This window comes from Diabrotica virgifera, chromosome 6 (assembly GCF_917563875.1).
Source record: "Diabrotica virgifera virgifera chromosome 6, PGI_DIABVI_V3a".
NCBI classification, from domain to species: Eukaryota; Metazoa; Arthropoda; class Insecta; order Coleoptera; family Chrysomelidae; genus Diabrotica; species Diabrotica virgifera.
In genome coordinates, this window is record NC_065448.1 from 88,054,653 (window position 1) to 88,080,075 (window position 25,423).

Consider the following 25,423-nt stretch of genomic DNA (forward strand, 5'->3'; position numbering starts at 1 on the left):
AAGTTTTAATTGCGGAACGTGTCATTCTGACAAGTTTATTATTGTGAAAACTAGCAGGTTGTTTTTAAGTTTATATTATAAAACTTGCATTTTAATAAGTCCAACACGTAGAACGTGTCAAATGACTGGAATTATGTTGGTGATAAATGGCAGTCTGATTTGTTCATGAGAGTTTAATGAAAGGGTAATAAATCAATTGGAAGTTCTGTCCGACAAAATACATGGGACGTTTTCGTAGTCTGACGTTCAAAACCTGTAACATTGTTCCACAATTAAAACTTCCCGTGTCCCAGTGTTCCTGTACATCAAAGTTTGTCCGAATAGACACAGTTTAAAAAATTTTCAGTTTGCTATTAATAAACTTTTTTTGGTACGCGGGATCCAGGCCTAATAGGCGGATAAGTAGAAGATTGATATAATTAGTACTATTATTAAGTATTAGTTATATTCCTATTAATTTCTCATAATTTCCTAATATCTATATCCAACCTATTTGCGATTTTTATATTTACTATTTTATTTCTTTTGATGCTGATGCTAGAAAAATTAAGAAAAAATATTAATAAACATATTTTAAAATTTTTCCAATTATAATAATTCTAGCTTTTAGTTAACATGGATTAATTTTTTTAATTAACGAGGCTATAAATTCATATACGATATAAAGCCCATATAAAATTCTTTGCCTTGCGTGATTTTAATCTAATTCCAGATTTATTATTCATGTTTAAAAAAAAGTATGAAAGAACATGGTACATACATAATAAATATTTTGCCTACGTGTTTAAATAATTTTAGCTATTCTCCAAGTTGGATTTATTAAGTAATTAAAATATTTTTAGGTTAAAAAATGTAGTTGGATTTAGTTTTTTTGAACACTTCAATTGAGTTACGTACTTGGAAAAACCGCTGAATAAATCGAGTATAACTTTTGTACCTTTCAACCAAAATAAATTGATGTTTGCTACGTTATTATTTTTTAATATCACTAAAAATTTGTCAATTTGTTGGCTACAGTAACAATACATACGCATACATACTTCATAGTACATACATTGACAGTTTAGTTCTGGCGTCCTTCAAAATGCTGTTGTAAATTATGTTGCTATTTGCTGTCCCGAATGTGAGGATCCATCTTGTGGACAAAAGCAACCCACGTGTCCTGGGGAGGCCTGTGGTGACTGATGTTAAATCAGTTAATAACTATATAAGCTTTAAAGGATTTTCACCCATATATATCTTAGTAGCTTCATGTCTTTAACCTGCAAGTATATCCAACTTGTAATTTTTAAACCTTCGTCAAAATTTAACCTTGCGTTATACTTATTTCAGGTAAAAAGCATTGATGATGGAATTTTTATTACGATAACGTTCTGTGATTAAGCTCTGTAATCAAATATATCCTTTATAAAGGATTTTAGTAATTTTTTGTGATTATTAATATACAGCCTGCCAGACGTTAATTTACAATTATGATGATTGTACTTCCTCTAATCTGCATTGGGCTGTAACTAAAATGACTTTTGTCATGACAATTATTTCAATCTTTTATATTTGTCTTGTCACAATCAAAAATTATGGTAAGTCTGACAATTACCACTTGATATCGTTTTCTTTTTATTAAAATGCTCCCTCAACGGCAACTTTTTTACTCTAAAATACCAATTTAAATATTAATTTTCAATATGACTCATTAAAAAATACTTTTTGCATTGTTTATTTTGTTGAACCCCTCTTAACTCCTCTTTTCCATTTCCGTTTTCAATAATAAGGCTAATTGACTTAATAGCAAGGATAAAGAATATTTAATGAGATGAAATAAAATTCAGTTCTTGTTATTGAAAAAAATTCAAATCTGAAAAGTTTGCAGTTAATTACATTATTGATTTAATTTCATCCAGCAAGTAATTTATACTACGCTAGTTTATTGCAGTCTTTGCAATACAGGAGCTATTTTTTTGAAGTGTGTGACCGATCGAACCCGACTATTTGGACTTTATTTTATTTTCTACCCTCTGTTGTTCGGTCATGTACATATAGAAGAACGTTCCATATTTTTGATCTACATGTTGTTAATAGTAAATAGTACGTTGTTTTTTTGCATTTATTCTCATGGATTTGGTTTTATTAATATAGATTTCCAAACCTATTTTATTGGCTTCCGTGGAAAGTATTTCCAATTGTTTAGGAACTTGGAATCTATCATCTTGGAACTGTTATCATAAGTGGCAGATATTATCGGCGTATTCCAGATCGCTTAGGCGTGTGATTAACGTCCATTGTATACCTCTTGTGTCGGAGTAGAACATCGTCTACAGCTATGTTAAAAAGAAACGGAGAAAGCACGCATCCCTGTCTGACTCCAGTAAGTATGTTTCGTCACGGTTGAGCCCATTGTCTGTCACGATGCATTTCGCCTCAGTGTACAGTGACTTTATAATTGAAATTATTTTAGCGAAATGTTTTTGAGCTCTAAAATTTTCCATATAGCAGTATATATGAGATAAGTTGTCAAAGGCACGCTCGAAATCAACAAAAACCATGTATAAATGTGTGTTCCCTTTAACCGATTGTTCCATGATTACTCAGAAAGTATTGATTTGGTTTACGCAGGCGGATGCTGATCGTAAGCCTGCTTGATTATTTCGAAATTCAATTTTGTTTATTAATATTTTCAGTGTGATGGTCGTGAAAATTATGGCGGTAAGCAAGGTTATTACTCTCCAATTTTTGCATGAGGTTGTCCTTTTTTTGGAAGCTTGATAATGTTATCTTTTTTTTTTCATACTTTTTGTATTGTTTATTTTATTGAACTCCTCTTAATTCGTCCATTCCATTTTCGTTTTCATTTATAAGACTAATTGGCGAGCCGGAACAAAGAATATTTAATGAAATAAAATATAGTTCTTGTTATTGGAAAAAATTCAAATGTGAAAAGTTTGTAGTTAATTACATTATTGATTTAATTTCATCCAGCAATTAATTTATACTATGCTTAATTAATGCATTCTTGGCGTTGTAAGACAAGATACGTGGCTGATCTTAAACTTGCATCTTACAATTTTTGAAGTGAAAACTTCTTTAGGGAGGTTGTGCACTTTTTAGATGGGGAAACAGTGACAAAGTATTGAATTAGCGACTGTCATCGCTTCGGCGAAATAAATTTTTGAAGTGAAAACTACTTTAGGGATGTTGTGCAGTTTTTGGATGGGGAAAAACATTGAATTTGCGACTGTCATCACTTCGCCGAAATAAATTTTGTACGTATGTATATATATTATGTGTATGTATACATAAATAGCATAGGACGTACGCAACGCGTATATATTAAAGGTATAGCACTTTTTGTAGATGGGGAAAAACCATTGAGCTCGCGACCGTCATCGCTACGGCGAGATATTAGTAATTTATATACTATAAGTTGAATTGCGTATAAATTCGACCGAACTTATAAAGGTTGGAAGATCGATAGAGTGTGTACACGAAGGCGCTTGGTTCGCCAGAAGTTTTCACTTCTGTCGGCATTCCCACGAATGCCTTAAAAATTCTTTGATAAGAAACTTTTACATCGCGTACATAAAATGACACTAACGAAGCCTAACTTTGCTCATTAGTTGCACAACAACCTGTAGGTATTAGATGTAAACCGAGTTGACACTGACTGAAACTGAACCGAAATTAGCAATGCGTTTATTACATATTTCGTAACATGTTAGAAGCGAATAACGAGTTTTTGTATTTTGGTAAAAATGCCATTCTCTTCAGAATAGAAAGACTAGCGTCCGAGATATGAAAAAATGTTTAAATATGAAATTGTAGGTTATTTAATTCCCAAGAACTTGGTTTAAAAAAAATTTCTACGGCAAAAATTGAGTGAATCGTAAATGAGTATACCAGCGAAAAACATTGATTTCTTAGATATGAAACTAACACTTTCGATTACGAATAAATCGAAAACTATTACTTTTTTTTAAAAAATATATAGGACGTTTTTTGCTTATAATGAATGTTTTTATCAACTTTTGCGGTCAAAATATTTCGATAATAAAAAATTTCCACCCCCTAGTCGGGGTGTCGACCACCCCACGGTAAAAGCGCTTTTTGGCATCATATAGATTTTGATACTTGGACTATCCACTAATTATTTTGATATTTTCAAACAAATCGATCCATTCTGTAAAAATTGCGAGGTGAAAAGCTTCAGTTCCTGGACTAATTATTGATTTTTTCATTCAGCAATTAATGTATGATAGGCTATACCTACTATGCTTAATTATCGCTCTCTTGACGTTGTAAGACAAGACATGTGTCTGATATTAAACTTGCATCATATAAATTTTTTGATAAGAAACTTTTACACCGCGTATATAAAATGACACTAACGAAGCCTAACTTTGCTCATTAGTTGCGCAACAACCTGTATTAGATGTAAATCGCGTTAACACTGACTGAGACTGAACTCAAATTAGCAATGCATTTATTATACATATTCTGTAACATGTTGCAAAGTTGGTTTGGCCTTATTTCTGATTATCGTTGCCAGTTTGCATGCAATACCAAGATAATTAAATTAAAATTATTTCCTCATTAATCATACCAGTGTTCAATTGTGATTAATGACAGTGCATTTAAGTTTACCGTTCAGATTCAGATAATCAATAACTGTTATGGAGTTTTTATTGTTTTTATTACATTCAGGATTATTTGAAGTGTTTAATGTACAGGTACTAAAAAATAACCAGACGTTTGCAAAGATAGTATTCAAACAGTTTTATGATACTGTACATTCCATCAATCAATCAGTAGTTTAGATGGATAGATAGGTTCTTTTGCCTCCCATAGGAAGAAGTGGTAAAAGTTTTAAAAAGCAGTGGTGGCGAGGAAACATTCCTTCGCAATGAAATGTGTTTTTCGGTAATCAACGTAACATGATCTAATTTGTATGATCTTAAATTGGTTTTCTTTATATTACAGTAGGTACTAACATAGAAGAATGAAGAGTTAGGTACACTTATAGACACTCGGTAATTTTTTGATATAGAAATAGATATCATATACAAGAGTCATCAACTAAAAAGTAAAAATATAGGCATCTCTCCAGAAATTAAAGAAGCAATAAACAGCCAAAATGGTGCCAGATATATGTGAATGTTAACAAATTCACTCTCAAAGAATACAAAGGAAAAGGAGTATCCGGAGTACATAAAAATAAAAAAATATGAAAAAAAAAATTTTAAGAAACGGTTTTTATTAGTTATGAGTGACTAAAGTTTAAAATATCATACAAAAATTAACCAAAAAGCAAAAAAAAAATTAAACTCGAAGGATTCTAAAAAATCTAACACATTCGTTAAAGAGAAGCGTGGGGCGTTATCCTCAAACCGTTTATTCGAAGATGCGCCCCACGCTTTTCTTTAACGAATGTGTTACGAAATGTGACTTTTTCATTTTTTTAACGAACGTTTTTTCCAAATAATCCTTCGAGCTTTTTTTTGCTTTTTAGTTAATTTTTTTATATTTTAACCTTAGTCACTTTTAACTAAAGAAAAGCGTTTCTTAAAAAAATTTTTTTCATATTTTTTCATTTTTTACTTTTTAGTCTTATACTTTTCAAACATTACAATGTATCGTCATGTTTAGAAAAGGATGTAAGTATATGACAGATACATTTTTTGCATTTATTTTAACTTTTGATACATGCATTGTACATTTTCTGTAATTTCTTCATACATTTCTTGAATCACAATCATTATTTACACCTATTACAGTTTTCGCAGTCTTTCCATCTCTTCTAATACTTTACTATTGCACGGTGTAGACGCTGTTAATTTCTCGCAATGCAGTTCTTCGATGCGCAAGCCGTCTAAAGGTACGTATCCATAGAAGGGTAAACCTCGCTCGGTGTAGTAGCTCCACATAGTGGATACGTCGGTGATCGCCGCTCGGCGCTTACCCTTGATTCAACCGGTTTGCCGTTTATATGTAGGGGAGCGCATGCCGTATCCATTTGAGCAGCTACACCGAGCGGGGTTCACCCTTGTATGGATACGTACCATAATGATCGCACTCGGCTCAATGCAACGTAAGCTTTGCAGGCTCAATGCAGGTTTTTAAGCCTGTCCTTACGCAAACACTTTCGGGCCCAAGTTCACAGCGTAGTCAACAGTCGAACCTTGCGTTTTATGGACAGTCGAAGCCCACGACAATACTAAGGGCAGCATTCGTCTCTCTGCGATGCCATAACTTTTTTTCGCTCAAAACTAGATAGAAATCGGACAGAAACTGGATAAATTTGAAAATTTATTGTTTATCAAAAATTGATAACAATTTTCAATTTCGTTGCAACACGAAACTACAGCCGCATCATTATTCCAGTCCAATCAGAGAGTGCAGCAAGCACCTCTACCGGTTTCGAAACTTATTAGTCTCTCATCAGAAGGCACATATGCTGCTCTCTCTGACCCAACTAGGACAAACCCCAGCGTTCAGTCACGGATTGCAACGAACGAAATGGCAGGGATGCCCTAGCGGCAACAAAAGACTAAGTTTTCAATCTAATAGCACATAAAACAACACCAAAAAATGCTCTTCCACATCCTACCAGACTGAAAACAATGGGAACCTTCTCTGGTAACACCTCCGAGGCTTCTACAATTTGCAAGCCATAACGGATGCTGAGACTAAGGAAGGTAAGGGAATTTTGCAATTTATAATTCACGTCCCATCTGCTCAGCGTGGTAAAGTTCCAATGAGAATAGTTCCCTTCGTACTCCGATCAGAGTAAACATGTAAATCAAAAATGAATAACCATACCTAAATAATTAAATCCAAAATCCGATGAACATTTTAAAGACTAGGAAATGAAACAACATAGCACCAAGGAGCATACCTTCGTTTATTTCCTAATCCATTGTAACACACAAAACCGATAAATATTATAATAAATAATAGTATAAATAAATAAACACAAAATTTTGTTTACGGTTCGTATAATTTTTCGGCTATGTTGTTGAAATAAGTCACGGTTTCTACTCATGCGCAAAAATTCCTCTGCGTTAATTTATAAATTGACAAAATATTTTCTTCCGTCTCCAGTCCGTTTCTTACGTCTACGTTGCGTCTACGTCTACGCTACGTCAAACTATAAATCCAACTTTAACTAATTTAAAAATTCACATTGTAAGGCATGAATGAATCAAATATGTAGTACCTTTTTGTAGATGTATTTAAAAATGAAACGGAAAAGTTATTACTATAAAGAGTGATAATGTACCTATACTGTAGCTATATGCTTGACTAAAATAAAACAAAGATTAGATATAGATATATAAAAAATCACAAATTTTATTAAATTTGGGAAAGTTTTTGGGTAATTTTTTTCTTAATCATCCACTCTTTTTGCACATTTTATATTTTTAACTTGGTATCAGAGCTGATGGGCAGTATTTCAAAACTTAAATACTTTTTGTAAGTAGGTATGTTTTTAAAACTTTGGACTTTGGAGTAAGTATTTAAATGCCATGTATTTAAATACTCTATAATTATAAATAAGTACTTGGTATTTAAATGCTCTAACTAAAGTCTAAAGTATTTAAATACCTATAAATAAGTATTTAAATTTTGAAATACGGCTCATTAGCTCCGATACCAAGTTAAAAATATGAAATGTACAAAAAGCGTGAATGATTAAGATAAAAATTTACCCAAAAACTTGGGTAGGTATATTTGTAGTATTTAAATACTATGTATTTAAATAAGTTTCAACATCGGTATTTGTATTTATGATACTTTCCCAAATTTACTAAAATATACTAATATGTAATAACTTTTCAGTTGCATTTTTAAATCTACAAAAAAGGTACTACTTATTTGATTGAATCAAATTGATTAATTCGTGCCGTACAATGCGAATTTTTAAAGAGGTTAATACAGCAAAACTTTATTTTAACTTATATGCCCATTTCGCCAATTCAAGTTCATGTAGGCAACCCAAATTACACGGCACAAAGTAGTGGGTCAGGATTTAGAATCAAGTGAATACGTTTACATTGGTTTCTATCCAATGAACTGTCAATACGGATGGAATGGCCATGTCCCATTCAAATAGTGAAGCAAGATTGACACCAACATACAAGAGAGAGGTCCTAGAGAGAGACAGACAAGGTAGTGGAGAATTTGACAGGCTGTGTAATTTGAGTTGCCTACATAAATGGACCCGATTGAATCAGTATTTACAGTTCGTTGAATATTTTAACTTGGCTAAGGCCTAATGCTGATTGGCAGTACATATTTCAAAATTTAACCACCTTTTTGTATTTAGGGGATAAATAGAGTACACAGTGGCATACTTGGTGTTTAGATACTTTTCAGAATTGTTATTTGTATTTATCAAAACAAATACCTACTTTCCTAAAGTATTTGGGAGTTAATAATTTTAAAACCATTTAAATACTAAATTAGTGACTGTTTTATACAAAGTGAAGAAGTCCTTGATTATGTTTTTATATTACTTTTATATTTAGACTTTTATATTTCCCCGATTTAAGTTGATATAGGCAACTCAAATTACACGGCCTGTCAAGGTTTCCACCACCTTGTCTGTCTCTCTCTAGGACCTCTCTCTTGTATCGTGGCTACATTAGTTGTCTTTGTGCCTATTCCATCCGTATTGACAGTTCATTGTTTCTATCACGGTTCTTAGACATTACTACGGTTGCCTAAATCGACTAACCAATGAACATTAGGGGTGAGATTGCGTCACGAGAGTTTACTGTCATTTGAATCGTAATATGATTTTTTTCGAATCCTGAGAAAACCAAGTATTTTAGAAAAATTTAAACGCAGGATGCAAGATTACATTATTACCGAGGGCGGAAAGCCCCTTAGAATAAACAAGCAGATTCTATTGAATGAAATATTTGAAATTAAATATCACACTTCTCTTTTATTTTCAGCCCTGTAACTTATTAAAATAAACATTATAGAAGTTTTCAGGGACTTTCAGCCCTCGGTAGTAATGTAGTCTTTCATTCTGAGTTTAAATTTTTCAAAAATATTTATTAGTTTTCTCAGGATTCGAAAAAAATGAATACAATTAAAACACATTGAGAATTTTGACATGCGTCAAAATTTTGCCTTAACTCAATGTAAAATTCTGAACTGTTGAATTCCAGCTTCCCTAATAATTATTGTACATCAAAAGACATTAGAAACTACATATTTGTAGAGGATTGAAATCTGTATTGGAAATAACTGTTAAAATTGGTCTACGTAATTAAACATATTCCAAAATTTTGTAAAAATGTAATACATTTTAGTTTTCAGCCCAAACTTAGGCCACACACAATGCAATAATGTTCACATTTTTGAACTGTCAATATTTTTATTTTATCATCTATTGTTTAAAAACAATACAGTTGATAAGATACCCTCAGTTGCGGAGGAAGGATTATTAATAAAGATTTTTTTATTCAGTCAATGGTGTGAGCACTGTCAGTTAAATAGTAACGTGTGGCCTTACTTTTACACGCATACCTATTGTGGCAAATATATCATATTTTTCAAAATTTTGGAATACATTTAAATCGTAGAACAATTTTAACTTTTGATTTTAATACAGATTTTAATTCTCTACAAGTATTCTCTCATGACTTTTGATGTAAAATAATTAGGGAAGCAGGAATTCAACAATTCAGAATTTTAGATTGAGTTTCCTATGGCCCTTTTTACGATTCACCACCCGGTATAAGATAAAATGTGTACTATTTTTCTAAGTATTTCATAATAACACAAATAATACACATATATACACAATAACACACATTCAATGATCGAAAATCATTTAAAAATATGGGAATGTAAACTCTTGTGACGTAAAGTCAAAAATATAAGTCTCCCCACCACCGTCGGACAAGACAACCGTAATAAAGTCTAATGACCGTGGGTTTCTATACATTTTTTGACGTTCTAGACGTCAGTCACTATATAGTAAGTAAACAGTGCAACAATTGAAGGGTCCAGGACTGTATTAACTCAATGTACCCGTGGGTCTAGTAGCGTGGCATGTATTTTAAATTCATTCAATGGTTTGGTGCTTTTGATTTCGCAAGATTAAATATTTTTATTTACAGTTAGGTTATTCCCATAACCTTTGAACTTACCAAGACAATATTGTTGAAAAATATACTATATCATTAAATATCTGACTGATATCTTTTCTTTTGAGTATTGCCACGCCTGGCTTGAGTGCACCGCTATGTCTCATTATATATTCACCTAATTTATCTTTATTTCGTTAGATACAAAACATAGTAATAATGATTATAAACCGAAAAGGAAAGAATTTGGTCCATTTAAAATAAGTATATATTAAGAGACAGAGAAATGGGAACACCCATTATAAATTATTTTATTTTAATAAAATTTAATATACAGACTTATCTTGACAAAAACAATAAATTATTAAAGTTTCAGCCGTATCAGTTTAGATTTTCTTTTTTTTTTAATCAAAATTTAGCAATGTACCGATCAGGGGTATGCGGAACAATTTATCGTCCAATCCACAGTTCTGGCCTTTTTTTCATTTCGGCCATATTGGATCTCTCATCCCTGAACATCGTTGTAATCATCTGGAATGGTAAGAACCACTGGCTTGGGACCAGGAATGGAATGATGTTGTCTTATGTGATAAATCTCGATTCTGCTTAAGAATGCACGATGGCCAAGCCAGGGCCAGAAAACGATGTGGTGAAAGACAAACCAGAGTGTTTTATCGAACACCGTGTGCACTGCACTATTGAGGTTATGGTGTGGGGTACCATCGATTATGGTTTCAGGCCACCTCCAACCTTCGTCAAAAGCAACATGACAGCTCAACATCTAATTGTTTTTAGCAGGATAATGCAAGGCCACATATTGAGAAAGTCACCATGGACGTCACAGTCTTTCAACAGGATGGTTAATGGTTTGCTCGATCCCCAGATTTATGCTCGATTGAACACGTGTGGGATATGATGTGTCGGAGACGTATCCTTAGAGATTCCTCCTTAAATGTTGGGAAGACTTCTAAAGGAGTTAATTAAGACATGGAACGAGATGCTCTATGAGGATATTGACTATCATAGCTTTTCATCATATTTTTCACTTGTCATTTCTCTGTGTATATTTTTTAAAGGAAGCTCTATTATAGTCTCATTTTTGTGCAATATTTATTTCTTGTCTTTTCACTGACCACAGTTTTTTTATAAAAATATATTACGATGTTGTATTGGACTAATACAATCTTAGTTAAATATTTCTATAATAAATACAAAATTTGACTTGAAATACGAAGTGTTTGTGTTTGTATATTTATACAATAGGTATACGTTAGAATAGACAAAAAACTGAATATTACTTACGTGGCTGACTAATCCTTAAAGAATTTTGTAGACATACCTGAAATGAAATAAAAAAAGTAAATACTTGTATTTATTCTATTCATATATTATCTAGATTATAAGAATGGACAGCATTAACTGCAATTACACTAGAAACTAAAACACAATACATACAGATCCCTGAACGAAAAAAGGACACATCAGAGTTCAACGAAGGATGCCAGCCAACTGAGTTAGCGGAGGACAGTTGACTGGTATGCTTCGTTGGACTATACTGTCCTTATTTTCAGACAGAGATCTGTAACGAGCGATCCACAATTATTGGGATCAAAACTAGCCGTGCAAAAAATTACGTATGTCTTGTTTTAATCTGAATTTATATCATTGGTTTATCAATTAATTTTGATTAACATTATAAAACATAAAAAATCAGTCAAAACCAGAACTTTAATCAAAAATAAAAAGAATTAACAAAATTATAAGTAACAATAATAAATAAAATCAAGCAATATCTCTACATAACCTTACTTTTCTTGTTAAGTTGACGTACACTGCAAAGTTGACGTAAACTGGAAAGTATATCTGAATTAAGAATAGACATGCACTGTATAGCTATCTCTGTCGTTCAGAGCCACCTATGGTGACAATAATTTTGGATCACACGTTATATTCCCTGAAAGCGGATTCCTCTAATATCCACTTCATGTCACCTTTTTTTTTAAATTTAGGGTTTTCAACATGTAATATAAGAGTGGTATAAGACATTACTATGTGGCTAGTTTCAATTACTTCTAAGGTTTTTTCACTGATGATGGTCTGATAAGACCATCATTACCAATTATTATCAAAATATAAAAGAAATAATTGAATAAGTAAAACAGACAACTTTACAAACAAGAATAGATCTGTTAAAAACTGAAATTTACTTCAAAGAGAAAATTACCGCTTGTTACGTTGCTTAAATTGCGGTCAGATGAACCTAGCAGATAGAAATTTAAAAAAAAATGTTTGCTTGTTCCGAATTTATAATAAACACTCTTTTACTACACACAATACAAAGGACAATAACGACAATTAAAGCAAAACAGTATTTCTAATTATCTAATTTGACCTGGCAATGTAACGAGTAAATTAACAAAGTAATACAATGAGACACATTAATAATTTTTATCTCAATAAAACAGGAAGATACGAATATTGCGCCTTGTTGAAAAAATTAGTGTTGTAAATATTGTGTGGTAGAATGAGACATAAGACGCATATAAATTAAGAAGCATGGTAACAAGGAGCTAGTAATCTCATGACATTGAGTAGTGTACACAACTATATCCGTGCAGTAATCAAAAACAAAGAAGATGAAGAAAGATAGCTGAACAAACGACAAGGGTTTTTGCATAGTGTTCAGGATAACGCCAGGAAAAAAATCTACAATAGAAAAATGGGCAGAAATGCATAATCGCATTTTAAAGTATATAAAATGCGTTCAAAAGTGCTTAACTCTTAAACGCCCAACCTTTTTTAGGTTCCATGTACGCCCAAGGATGGGTAAAAAATGTCCACCTCGAAAATAGCTAATATATTTATTGAGAGTTGTTGAAAATGGATTAAACTTAAGAATCTTATGCTTAATAAACACAGCATCTTCTAAAATATTAATATAAACAATTTACAAACCTTACAACAAAATTACAATATACATCAAAATTAACATACCAGTAGAAGCGAGTAATTCAGATTTGTCGATTTTCTCCATATTCTATCTTTCAACCTCCTCATTGGCGGATAATTATGTAGATTATGTAATTATACATCGATAATTATATGGATTATCTTCCTACCAACGAGAAATCTTTAGTAACAAGTTTTGCCAAGGGTGTACTTTTTATGCCCATCCATATTTAACTCAAGATGCTGCTTTTATTTTCAAAAATATTGGTAGAACCAAATTAACATTCGATAATGTCTTTTTAACAATAAATAATTTTTAAAAAAAATTTAAATACGTAATAAATATGTTACAAGGGAATACGCATTAGGTGGACATTTTTTACCCACCCTTGGGCGTTTAAGGGTTAAGCGAGTATATTAAGGCCTAGTTTTTATTATTGGGTGGTTTTTGGGGTCACTGAGTACGAATATGCAATCATGGTGCAATCACAACCGACTTCCGAAATATCTGGTACCCAGGATTACTGATTAGTCACGTCATCTGGAGTTTCGAGGGTTTTAAGCACTAAATTGATGCAAACAGATTATCCGGGAGGTTTTGAGATCTCTGAACAAAAATATGTCATTAGAACCGAGCCTTGGAGAACCTAGTGCGCAGGCGCAGAATGTCTGATATGCACGTCATCTGCTGAAATTTCGAGAGTTTTCGGCTTACGGAGGTCAGTCCTGAAGGCGTATTCGTGTTCAGCAACCCCAAAGACCCCTGAGTAATCTATTTGCATCAATGTAGTGTCGCAAAGCTTCGAAATTCCAGAATATGACGTTCATATAAGTTTCCTTGGGCTACTAGTGCTCTGAGGGTCGGTTCTGATGTCATAATCGTGTTCAGCAACTTCTGAAATCCCCGAGTAATCTGTTTCATAAATTTAATGCCGAAAACATTCGATACTCCCGAAGATGACATGACTCAGCAGTGACTCTGGGCAGAAGGTGCTCCGGTAGTCGGTTCTAATTACGTATTCTTATCCGGTGATCTCAAAAACCCTCGAGTAATCGGGCGCATACGAATTGCCTCCCAAGCTCTAAAGAAATTACATGCTTCTAATATTTATGTGAAGGTGAGACGTTGCCACATCTTCGTCCCTTTGTAAATTTTTGGCAAAATTGGTATTTTGTTATTTAATTAATTTTATTTTCAACCTTTATGTATTAAATATTATTGACACTAAATAGGCAGTATTTATAAATTTCAACCTTATACATATATAATTAGTTTTATAACCATAATATTATATAAAAACCATTATGTTTTGTTATTAATAATTTGACAAAAAATACAAAAACATAGTAAGTATTTTATAGATTTATTAAAAATAACATCACAAAAAGCTTATTTGGAAAATATTACAAAATGTGTATAGAAATATAAAATTACAAAATATTTTTCCTAAATTTATATGATACTACTTTGACAAATAATTATAATCTATTTATATTATATTCTCTTAATTCTAAAATTTTTTCATTTTAGTCCAGGACCCATCTGTTTTGAGATGGACGTTGAGAGGTGACTCAAATTTTTTTGCAGAAATTGCTTGAAAATAACTCAAATAATAATATTTGAGTTATCCTCCCTCTCAAAAAGGTCCGGAACATTGTTTAAATAATTAAAATGTCAAAAAATGAAGGAAACATTCGATTTTTTTCTTCGTTTTTTGATTATAACTTTTAAAGTATTCATTTCCCAGGATAGATGTTCTGACATAAAAGTTGCGTAAATAAATTTCCTACAATATAGGGTTAGTTAAAAGTTGAAAAAATAGTCACCCTTGTTGCAAAATAGCAATAATTGCGAAAAAACCATACAAAAACAAGTATTCGCATTTTACGTTTTTCAACCATTTATGATGATAAATTCATATTTCTTATAAAACTTATGACCTTCATATTTCACCCAGAAAAACTTTATGATACAGTAAAACAATGCTGTAAATTTCATTAAGATCGGTTCAATAGATTTTGCAAAATAAATTTTGCAATCCAGCTTTCGCAAAAACAATTCATTTTTTCAAAATGTTACAGGACTTAAAATAAAGCAGATAGCAAGTTGAAACTTTTTTTGCCTATAGAAGTGTACTGTACCTTTCATTTGCAATTTGCAAAATTAAAATCAATTAACTATCACGGCGTCACGAATTTTTTTAAATAAACATTAATTATTGGTGCTACGCGCAGGACAGCGGTCTTCGATTCACATGAAGTTGATTTCCACCAAAATTTCTTCCAATCTTCATCTAATATATTATTTTCTTATTCTATATTTTGTTGTATTTTAATATTTTAATTCCACAAAATTCAAACTAATTTTATTATTGTTTGTGAAATATTGTTTAAACAATTGCATATGTTTAAAAATAATAAACTTTTATTCTCAAGTTAAAATATATGAACAAAGAAAGTTTTTGCTAAAAAAAGTGTTATTTCAAAGGATGGAGTATGTGTTTTTATTGTGCAATAAACAAATTTATTTATTTATATCGAAATGTAATAAAAATTAAAATATATCAATAATTATCAAAGGTCATTGGAATGCCCAATCAGAGCAAACTATCCGGTGTCCTGCGCGCAACACCAATAATTAATGTTTATTTAAAAAAATTCCTGACGCCGTGGTCGTTAATCGATTTTAGTTTTGCAAATTGCAAATGAAAGGTACAGTACACTTATATAAGTAAAAAAAAATTCAACTTGCTATCTGCTTTACTTTCAGTCCTGTAACAGTTTGAAAAAATGAATTTTTTTTGCGATAGCTGGAATGCAAAATTTATTTTGCAAAATCTATTGAACCGATCTTAATGAAATTTACAGTATTGTTTAACTGTATCATATAGTTTTTCTGGGTGGAACTTGAAGGTCCTAAGGTTAGCATAAATGGTTGAAAAAGTAAAATGCGAATACTTGTTTTTGTATAGTTTTTTCCCAATTATTGCTATTTTGCAACAAGGGTGACTATTTTTTCAACTTTTAACTAATTCTATGTTGTAGGAAATTTAATTACGCAACTTTTATATCAGTACATCTTTTCTGGAAAATGAATACTTTTAAAGTTATAATCAAAAAACGAAGAAAAAAATCGAATTTCTCCTTCATTTTTTGACATTTTAATTATTTAAACAATGTTTCGGACCTTTTTGAGAGGGAGGATAACTCAAATATTATTATTTGAGTTATTTTCAAACAATTTCTGCAAAAAAATTTGAGTCACCTCTCAACGTCTAAATGTACTAATATTTTTACAGATGCGCCCTGGTCTATTTAGAAAGTTTATCTTTGCTGTACTTTCCGCAACATTTTTTTAGTGTCGAAACAGAATTCATTTTAATGTAGGTATTTATTTGAAATTGTAAAAGTATATCAATAAAATTAATAATGTTAGGATGAGAACAGTAGAAAGAAGAATACTTGGAATGAAAACTTTCGCATGGGTTTGTGGTTCTTTGTAAGCGTACGTTCAGAGTGGACGAGCAAAGAGCAAAGAGCAAAGAGCAAAGAGCAAAGCGGAGAAATCAAACTCATACTGGCAAACGGAGGTGCACAGAGTGCTAGCAAAGAGCAAAGCGGCGAAACCAAACAAGTTTGATTTCTTTGGTCCATGTAGTGAGACCGCTCCCGTCTGAAAAAATTTTTGATTCGGTTTCTTTGTCAATTCCTATTCAAAAATGTCCCCTTTAAACAAATCTGAAGAGCACCGGGCGGAATTTTTGGGCAGAAATTGTTTAAACAATTTTATCTACTCTGTTATGTTACGTGTAAGTTTTTAGTTTGTGAAAACTGTCATTATAGATAGCAGTGCGTGAGGTGTTTAAAGTGAGCGTGAAGTAACAATGTATTTTAAATGGGACTTACTTTTTCGCACTGTTTTTAACACACTTTCATATAATCAAATATCCTTAACTTGGGCGTTGTCATGGTGATGACATAATGAGCAATGAATTACGACAAGAGTTTTTACAGTTTTGTGGTTTGAAAGAAGTTAGAATTTTTAAATGTCAAAGTTCTAAAAATTGTAGAATAGAAATGAATTCCAGTGACGAAGAGTTACAGTTTTTTTATTTGTTTATGGTAGAGTAGATAAAATATTGTATGAAACTGTGCATGAAGTACTTTTTGCGAACTTACGCGATGTATAGCACTCGCTCCGCTGTCGCTCGTGCTCTAAATATCGCGTGCGTTCGCAAAAAGCATACTTCACGAACTGTTTCATAAATACCTATTTTTAAACAAATACAAAAGATCACGTTTTTTTGCTCCGGAACATATATTTTTAGACGAAGTAGTTTTCAATCCTAATAGTAAATTATTAATATTGAAAATATTAAAAATATTACTAAAAGATTTTTAAATTGAAAACTTATTGGTACACTTTCCTGGTGACACCTCCAAGACCAATTTGCAAGTCAAATGGATGCTGCAGTGAAGACGAGAGGGAAGGAATTCTACACTATGCAATTCACATCCCCCGTCTGCAGCTGCTAAAGTTCCAACGGAAAAATGCACCTAGTTAGGCCGCACCTACATTTGATCCGATTTTCTCCGATCAGATTAGATCCGACGTCGGCCGACGTCGGAATAGAAAATAAACCCATAGTATTAAATGGGGGTGCCTACATTGGATCCGTTTTCTCCGATCCGATCAGATCAGATCAGATCAGATCCGACGTCGGCCGACGTCGAAATAAAAAATAAACCCATAGTATTAAATGGGAGTGCCTACATTGGATCCGTTTTTCTCCGATCCGATCAGATCAGATCAGATCCGATATCGGCCGACGTCGGGAGTAGCTTCTCCTATTCTCATCGAGAAGTGTTTGGTTTCATTCCGATTGGTTGCAAGTTGAGTTGCAATTTTAGTTGCAAGTTGGTTGCAAGTTGGTTGCAAATTGGTTGCAAGTTGGTTGCAAGATGGTTGCAAGTTGGTTGCAAATTGGTTGCAAGTTGGTTGCAAACTGGTTGCAAACTGGTTGCAAACTGGTTGCAAGTTGGTTTCAAACTGGTTGCAAGTTTGTTGCAAGTTGGGGGTTGCAATCTAACATGTTTAAATATATTCAATGTCATCATCTCAACACATCTTCATCGGAACTTATTGTCGCTGGTCGGTGGTCGGAAGATTACTGAACCAATGTAGGCACCATCGCCGGAAAACCGGTCTGATCGGATCTGATCTGATCGGAGAAAGACGGATCCAATAGGGCTTTTCATCGACTGTCATTTGTTTCGAGCTTCTGTCATGTGTCACATAATATTGATATATCTACGCCATACGTCTTTGGTTTGTATTGTTTATATACCAATAACGTATGACGTAGATAAATTAATATTATGTGACACATGACAGAAGCTCGAAACAAATGACTGTGAATGAAAAGCCCTATGTATCGGATCGGATCTGATCTGATCTGATCTGATCGGAGAAAATCGGATCCAATGTAGGCAATGTATGTGTGCACTTACTCTACGGAGTAATACGACTATAAAATAAAAATGTATACCATTTTTATTATTATACATTTTTAGGTTTTTTGGGTTATTCTAAACAAAAAAGGTATCTTGTAATTTTTCCGAAAAATTAATAGTGTTCGAGTTATAGGCGATTTAAAATCTGAAAAATGCGAAAATACGCATTTTCGAGGCTTAAAAATTCATATTTCAATTAGTATTTTTGAGGTTACCAGATACTTAAATTGATGATAAAACATTCAGCTTCGATTCTGAAGAGTGATCGCGTCTAACCTTAATTTATACCGTTGTTTTTTAATTGTTAAATATGCGTGTTTATCAGATTTTTTTGCCGGTGCGGCGCGCTCTATTTCAAAAATCTCCTATTTCCTCCGAAAATTATTTTTTCTAGATTTTTTGGGATATTCTAAATAGAATAAGTTTTTTGACATTTTTCTCAAAAGTTAATAGTTTTAAAGTTATAAGCGATTTAAAATCCAAAAAATGACAAAAAAACTCATTTTTGGATTTTAAATCGCTTATAACTTTAAAACTGTTAACTTTTGAGAAAAATGTCAAGAAACTTATTTTATTTAGAAAATCCCAAAAAATCTGGAAAAATAATTTTCGGAGGAAAATAGGAGATTTTTGAAATTGAGCGCGCCACACCGGCAAAAAATCGAATAAACACGCATATTTAACAATTAAAAAACAACGGTATAAATTAAGGTTAGACGCGATCAGTCTTCAGAGTCTTGAGGCTCAATGTTTAAACTTCAATTTAAGTATCTGGCAACCTTAAAAATACTAATTTAAATATGAGTATTTAGGCCTCGAAAATGGGTATTTTCGCATTTTTCAGATTTTAAATTGCCTATAACTCGAAAACTATCAATTTTTGGGAACATTTACAAGATACCTTTGTTGTTTAGATGACCCACAAAACTTAAAAATATATGTTCCAGAGCAAAACACGTGATCTTTTGTATTTGTTTAAAAAAATTGTTTAAACAATTTCTGCCCAAAAATTCCGCCCAGCACCCTTCAGATTTGTTTAAAGGAAATTTTAAAATATTTTTAAATAGGAATCCACAAAGAGACCAAATCGGAAATTTTTTCAGACGGGAGCGGTCTCACTACATGGACTACTGTGAGAGTAAAGAGCAAATATCCTACCGCTCCTATCCACACTGCCGAGTGGAAAAGAACTAAACTCTCGTCTAGCGTAACTACCCGCTATTAGCACTTCTTTGCTCTTTGCTCTTTGCTCTTTGCTCGTCCACTCTGAACGTGCACTTTTTGCTCTTTGCTCTTTGCTCGTTGCTCTTTGCTCTTTGCTCTTTGCTCTTTGCTCTTTGCTCGTCCACTCTGAACGCGGCTTAAGCGTACGTTCAGAGTGGACGAGCAAAGAGCAAAGAGCAAAGAGCAAAGAGCAAAGCGGAGAAATCAAACTCATACTGGCAAACGGAGGTGCACAGAGTGCTAGCAAAGAGCAAAGCGGCGAAACCAAACAAGTTTGATTTCTTTGGTCCATGTAGTGAGACCGCTCCCGTCTGAAAAAAGTTTTGATTCGGTTTCTTTGTCAATTCCTATTCAAAAATGTCCCCTTTAAACAAATCTGAAGAGCACCGGGCGGAATTTTTGGGCAGAAATTGTTTAAACAATTTTATCTACTCTATGTTATGTTACGTGTAAGTTTTTAGTTTGTGAAAACTGTCATTATAGATAGCAGTGCGTGAGGTGTTTAAAGTGAGCGTGAAGTAACAATGTATTTTAAATGGGACTTACTTTTTCGCACTGTTTTTAACACACTTTCATATAATCAAATATCCTTAACTTTGGCGTTGTCATGGTGATGACATAATGAGCAATGAATTACGACAAGAGTTTTTACAGTTTTGTGGTTTGAAAGAAGTTAGAATTTTTAAATGTCAAAGTTCTAAAAATTGTAGAATAGAAATGAATTCCAGTGACGAAGAGTTACAGTTTTTTTATTTGTTTATGGTAGAGTAGATAAAATATTGTATGAAACTGTGCATGAAGTACTTTTTGCGAACTTACGCGATGAATAGCACTCGCTCCGCTGTCGCTCGTGCTCTAAATATCGCGTGCGTTCGCAAAAAGCATACTTCACGAACTGTTTCATAAATACCTATTTTTAAACAAATACAAAAGATCACGTTTTTTTGCTCCGGAACATATATTTTTAGACGAAGTAGTTTTCAATCCTAATAGTAAATTATTAATATTGAAAATATTAAAAATATTACTAAAAGATTTTTAAATTGAAAACTTATTGGTACACTTTCCTGGTGACACCTCCAAGACCAATTTGCAAGTCAAATGGATGCTGCAGTGAAGACGAGAGGGAAGGAATTCTACACTATGCAATTCACATCCCCCGTCTGCAGCTGGTAAAGTTCCAACGGAAAAATGCACCTAGTTAGGCCGCACCTACATTTGATCCGATTTTCTCCGATCAGATTAGATCCGACGTCGGCCGACGTCGGAATAGAAAATAAACCCATAGTATTAAATGGGGGTGCCTACATTGGATCCGTTTTCTCCGATCCGATCAGATCAGATCAGATCCGACGTCGGCCGACGTCGAAATAAAAAATAAACCCATAGTATTAAATGGGAGTGCCTACATTGGATCCGTTTTTCTCCGATCCGATCAGATCAGGGCCCGGATTACGTACACTCGATACGCATCGTATCCGCCATGTTTTACCATAGCGCCTTATGGGAAAACATGGCGGATACGATTCGTATCGAGTGTTCGTAATCCCTATGCAGATCAGATCCGATATCGGCCGACGTCGGGAGTAGCTTCTCCTATTCTCATCGAGAAGTGTTTGGTTTCATTCCGATTGGTTGCAAGTTGAGTTGCAATTTTAGTTGCAAGTTGGTTGCAAGTTGGTTGCAAATTGGTTGCAAGTTGGTTGCAAGATGGTTGCAAGTTGGTTGCAAGTTGGTTGCAAGTTGGTTGCAAACTGGTTGCAAACTGGTTGCAAACTGGTTGCAAACTGGTTGCAAGTTGGTTTCAAACTGGTTGCAAGTTTGTTGCAAGTTGGGGGTTGCAATCTAACATGTTTAAATATATTCAATGTCATCATCTCAACACATCTTCATCGGAACTTATTGTCGCTGGTCGGTGGTCGGAAGATTACTGAACCAATGTAGGCACCATCGCAGGAAAACCGGTCTGATCGGATCTGATCTGATCGGAGAAAGACGGATCCAATAGGGCTTTTCATCGACTGTCATTTGTTTCGAGCTTCTGTCATGTGTCACATAATATTGATATATCTACGCCATACGTCTTTGGTTTGTATTGTTTATATACCAATAACGTATGACGTAGATAAATTAATATTATGTGACACATGACAGAAGCTCGAAACAAATGACTGTGAATGAAAAGCCCTATGTATCGGATCGGATCTGATCTGATCTGATCTGATCGGAGAAAATCGGATCCAATGTAGGCAATGTAGGTGTGCACTTACTCTACGGAGTACTACGACTATAAAATAAAAATGTATACCATTTTTATTATTATACATTTTTAGGTTTTTTGGGTTATTCTAAACAAAAAAGGTATCTTGTAATTTTTCCGAAAAATTAATAGTGTTCGAGTTATAGGCGATTTAAAATCTGAAAAATGCGAAAATACGCATTTTAGAGGCTTAAAAATTCATATTTCAATTAGTATTTTTGAGGTTACCAGATACTTGAATTGATGATAAAACATTCAGCTTCGATTCTGAAGAGTGATCGCGTCTAACCTTAATTTATACCGTTGTTTTTTAATTGTTAAATATGCGTGTTTATCAGATTTTTTTGCCGGTGCGGCGCGCTCTATTTCAAAAATCTCCTATTTCCTCCGAAAATTATTTTTTCTAGATTTTTTGGGATATTCTAAATAGAATAAGTTTTTTTACATTTTTCTCAAAAGTTAATAGTTTTAAAGTTATAAGCGATTTAAAATCCAAAAAATGACAAAAAAACTCATTTTTGGATTTTAAATCGCTTATAACTTTAAAACTGTTAACTTTTGAGAAAAATGTCAAGAAACTTATTTTATTTGGAAAATCCCAAAAAATCTGGAAAAAATAATTTTCGGAAGAAAATAGGAGATTTTTGAAATAGAGCGCGCCACACCGGCAAAAAATCGAATAAACACGCATATTTAACAATTAAAAAACAACGGTATAAATTAAGGTTAGACGCGATCAGTCTTCAGAGTCTTGAGGCTCAATGTTTAAACTTCAATTAAAGTATCTGGCAACCTTAAAAATACTAATTTAAATATGAGTATTTAGGCCTCGAAAATGGGTATTTTCGCATTTTTCAGATTTTAAATTGCCTATAACTCGAAAACTATCAATTTTTGAGAACATTTACAAGATACCTTTGTTGTTTAGATGACCCACAAAACTTAAAAATATATGTTCCAGAGCAAAACACGTGATCTTTTGTATTTGTTTAAAAAAATTGTTTAAACAATTTCTGCCCAAAAATTCCGCCCGGCACCCTTCAGATTTGTTTAAAGGAAATTTTTAAATAGGAATCCACAAAGAGACCGAATCGGAAATTTTTTCAGACGGGAGCGGTCTCACTACATGGACTACTGTGAGAGTAAAGAACTAAACTCTCGTCTAGCGTAACTACCCGCTATTAGCACTTCTTTGCTCTTTGCTCTTTGCTCGTCCACTCTGAACGTGCACTTTTTGCTCTTTGCTCTTTGCTCGTTGCTCTTTGCTCTTTGCTCTTTGCTCTTTGCTCTTTGCTCGTCCACTCTGAACGCGGCCTAAGTGATTAACGAAACGGAGGCATTTCGATTGTACCTGAGAGGCATTTCGTGTATGAAAATATTTACCTGAAAAAGTGGGAGGCATTCCGATAACGCCGGAGTAATCTGTTGGCATTAAATAAAAGCCAAAAACCCTCGAAACTCTAGATGACGTATCTTAGCAGTAACCCTGGAGAACAGGTTACAGATAACAAAATTTGGCCCTTAATATACTTATTTTGACATGTTTTTGCACTTTTGGATGCATGTTATGCACTTTAAAATTCAGTCATGCATTTCCACCAGTTATTGTATTGTAGAATATTGTCCTGATACCATCCTGAACACAATGCAAAAAGTTCTGGGTCTCTAGGTGCTGTATTTAAGAATCGATTTTATTTTTTCCTATGTAAATGCCCTGGTCTATTACTATTTTACATTTTTATCATGTCAGCACATAGTATTCGTGAAGTTCGTGTAATTAAAATCAGTATTTCTACGAGATCAAAAATTTATCAATAATAAGGTTTGTCGAAATTAGAAGAAGAAAGAGTAGAACCATCAAAATAAAATTTATGCAAACAATTATGCGTTATTGCTACTAAAAAATGGGAATAAAAGCAAAACCGTCTGGTATATCGCATATTTTCGTACTTAGTCATTACGCAACATCGGAATGCAACAGTAATAAAACAAAACAGCATCCCTTTGATGTGGTGCCATTTAAAGCGTCGTGCACCTCACCCTCTCGTAAACTCTGACCGCATATTTATGCTATCTCCATTTTGTATATTTGTAAACCTAATTCAAAACGAAAAGGGAGTTTAGTCTCCGTTTTAAGGAATATCTCGTAGAACACATGTTGGGGCTGTATAGTCTAAACAAACGGCGACACGCTCAATTTTCCATTATGAACATCTGGACCGTTTTTTAGAGGTTAGGTATGCAATCTATATTTCCTTTTGAATAATATAATATACGACCACACGCAGAACAATGCACAATGGCCTCTTTGGGTAATAAAGTAGTTGACTCCCAATTCTAAGAAGATAAAGTGATAAGTTTGATAGCTTAATTGGTCCGTAAGTGTTTTGAGTTTGAAAATTATCATAATCAAACAGCAGCTATGCGACAATATGAATAACGAGGATATTTTATACCAGATGTTAAAATTAGGTTATTTTAATGAGTTCTATATAACAATTACGCACAAATGACAAACAAATAGTCCAAAAGATCTATTCAAGGAATCCAAATTAATCGGTCTTTAGGCAAAGAAAGGTTAAAATTTAAATTTAGTATTACTTACTGAAATGCTAAACAACAAAAAAAAATAGTTCTAATTCACTATAAAAGTCGAAATACAAACCAAATAAATATTACGTTTATTAGGGCAGTCATTGAGGATATTTGGCTCCGAATTCCATCCTACTATATTGATTTACTCGATATTTTAAAAGTAAGTAGAGAATAGATCAGGAAGTAAAGCCTACCCCATGCCGATGTGCGCTTTTATCTTGGAGCTAGTTCCCACCCCTCGCCGGGAGTTGAAATTTTTTTGGTTAAAATAACCACGGAAGTGGCTAGAGAACCTAGTTATAAACAAAAACTGTTCTATATTTTTTTTTGAAAACTCAATACTGTTTGAGTTACTCGTGGTTGAAAATTGGCCATTTTCATTGAAAAATGACACCTTTTCGGACGGTTAATTGCGAATACCTTAAAAACTATGCATGTAACGAAAAAACTATACAAAATATTTTTGTAGCTTGTAAAAAAAGACAAAGAGAGTCGTTACTTCATAAATCTTCTAGTTATAATACAAAAAGAGATATGGAAGGTGAGAAGAGTTTATTTTTTCTTTGTGCATGCTCAAATCAGTGTATTCAACTTGAAACAACAGAGAAACGGTCGATTTTAGGTATATAATGCTACCAATACCTTTTAGAGTGCTTGAAAAGACCTTTAAAATGAGCAATATTAAATGTCGATTACATTCAACCTGGACAATTCGACGTAGATCTCAGGATCGAATTGTTTTGTAATGTCCCTTTGTCCGCTTCTTCTCGATCGACGATGGTAA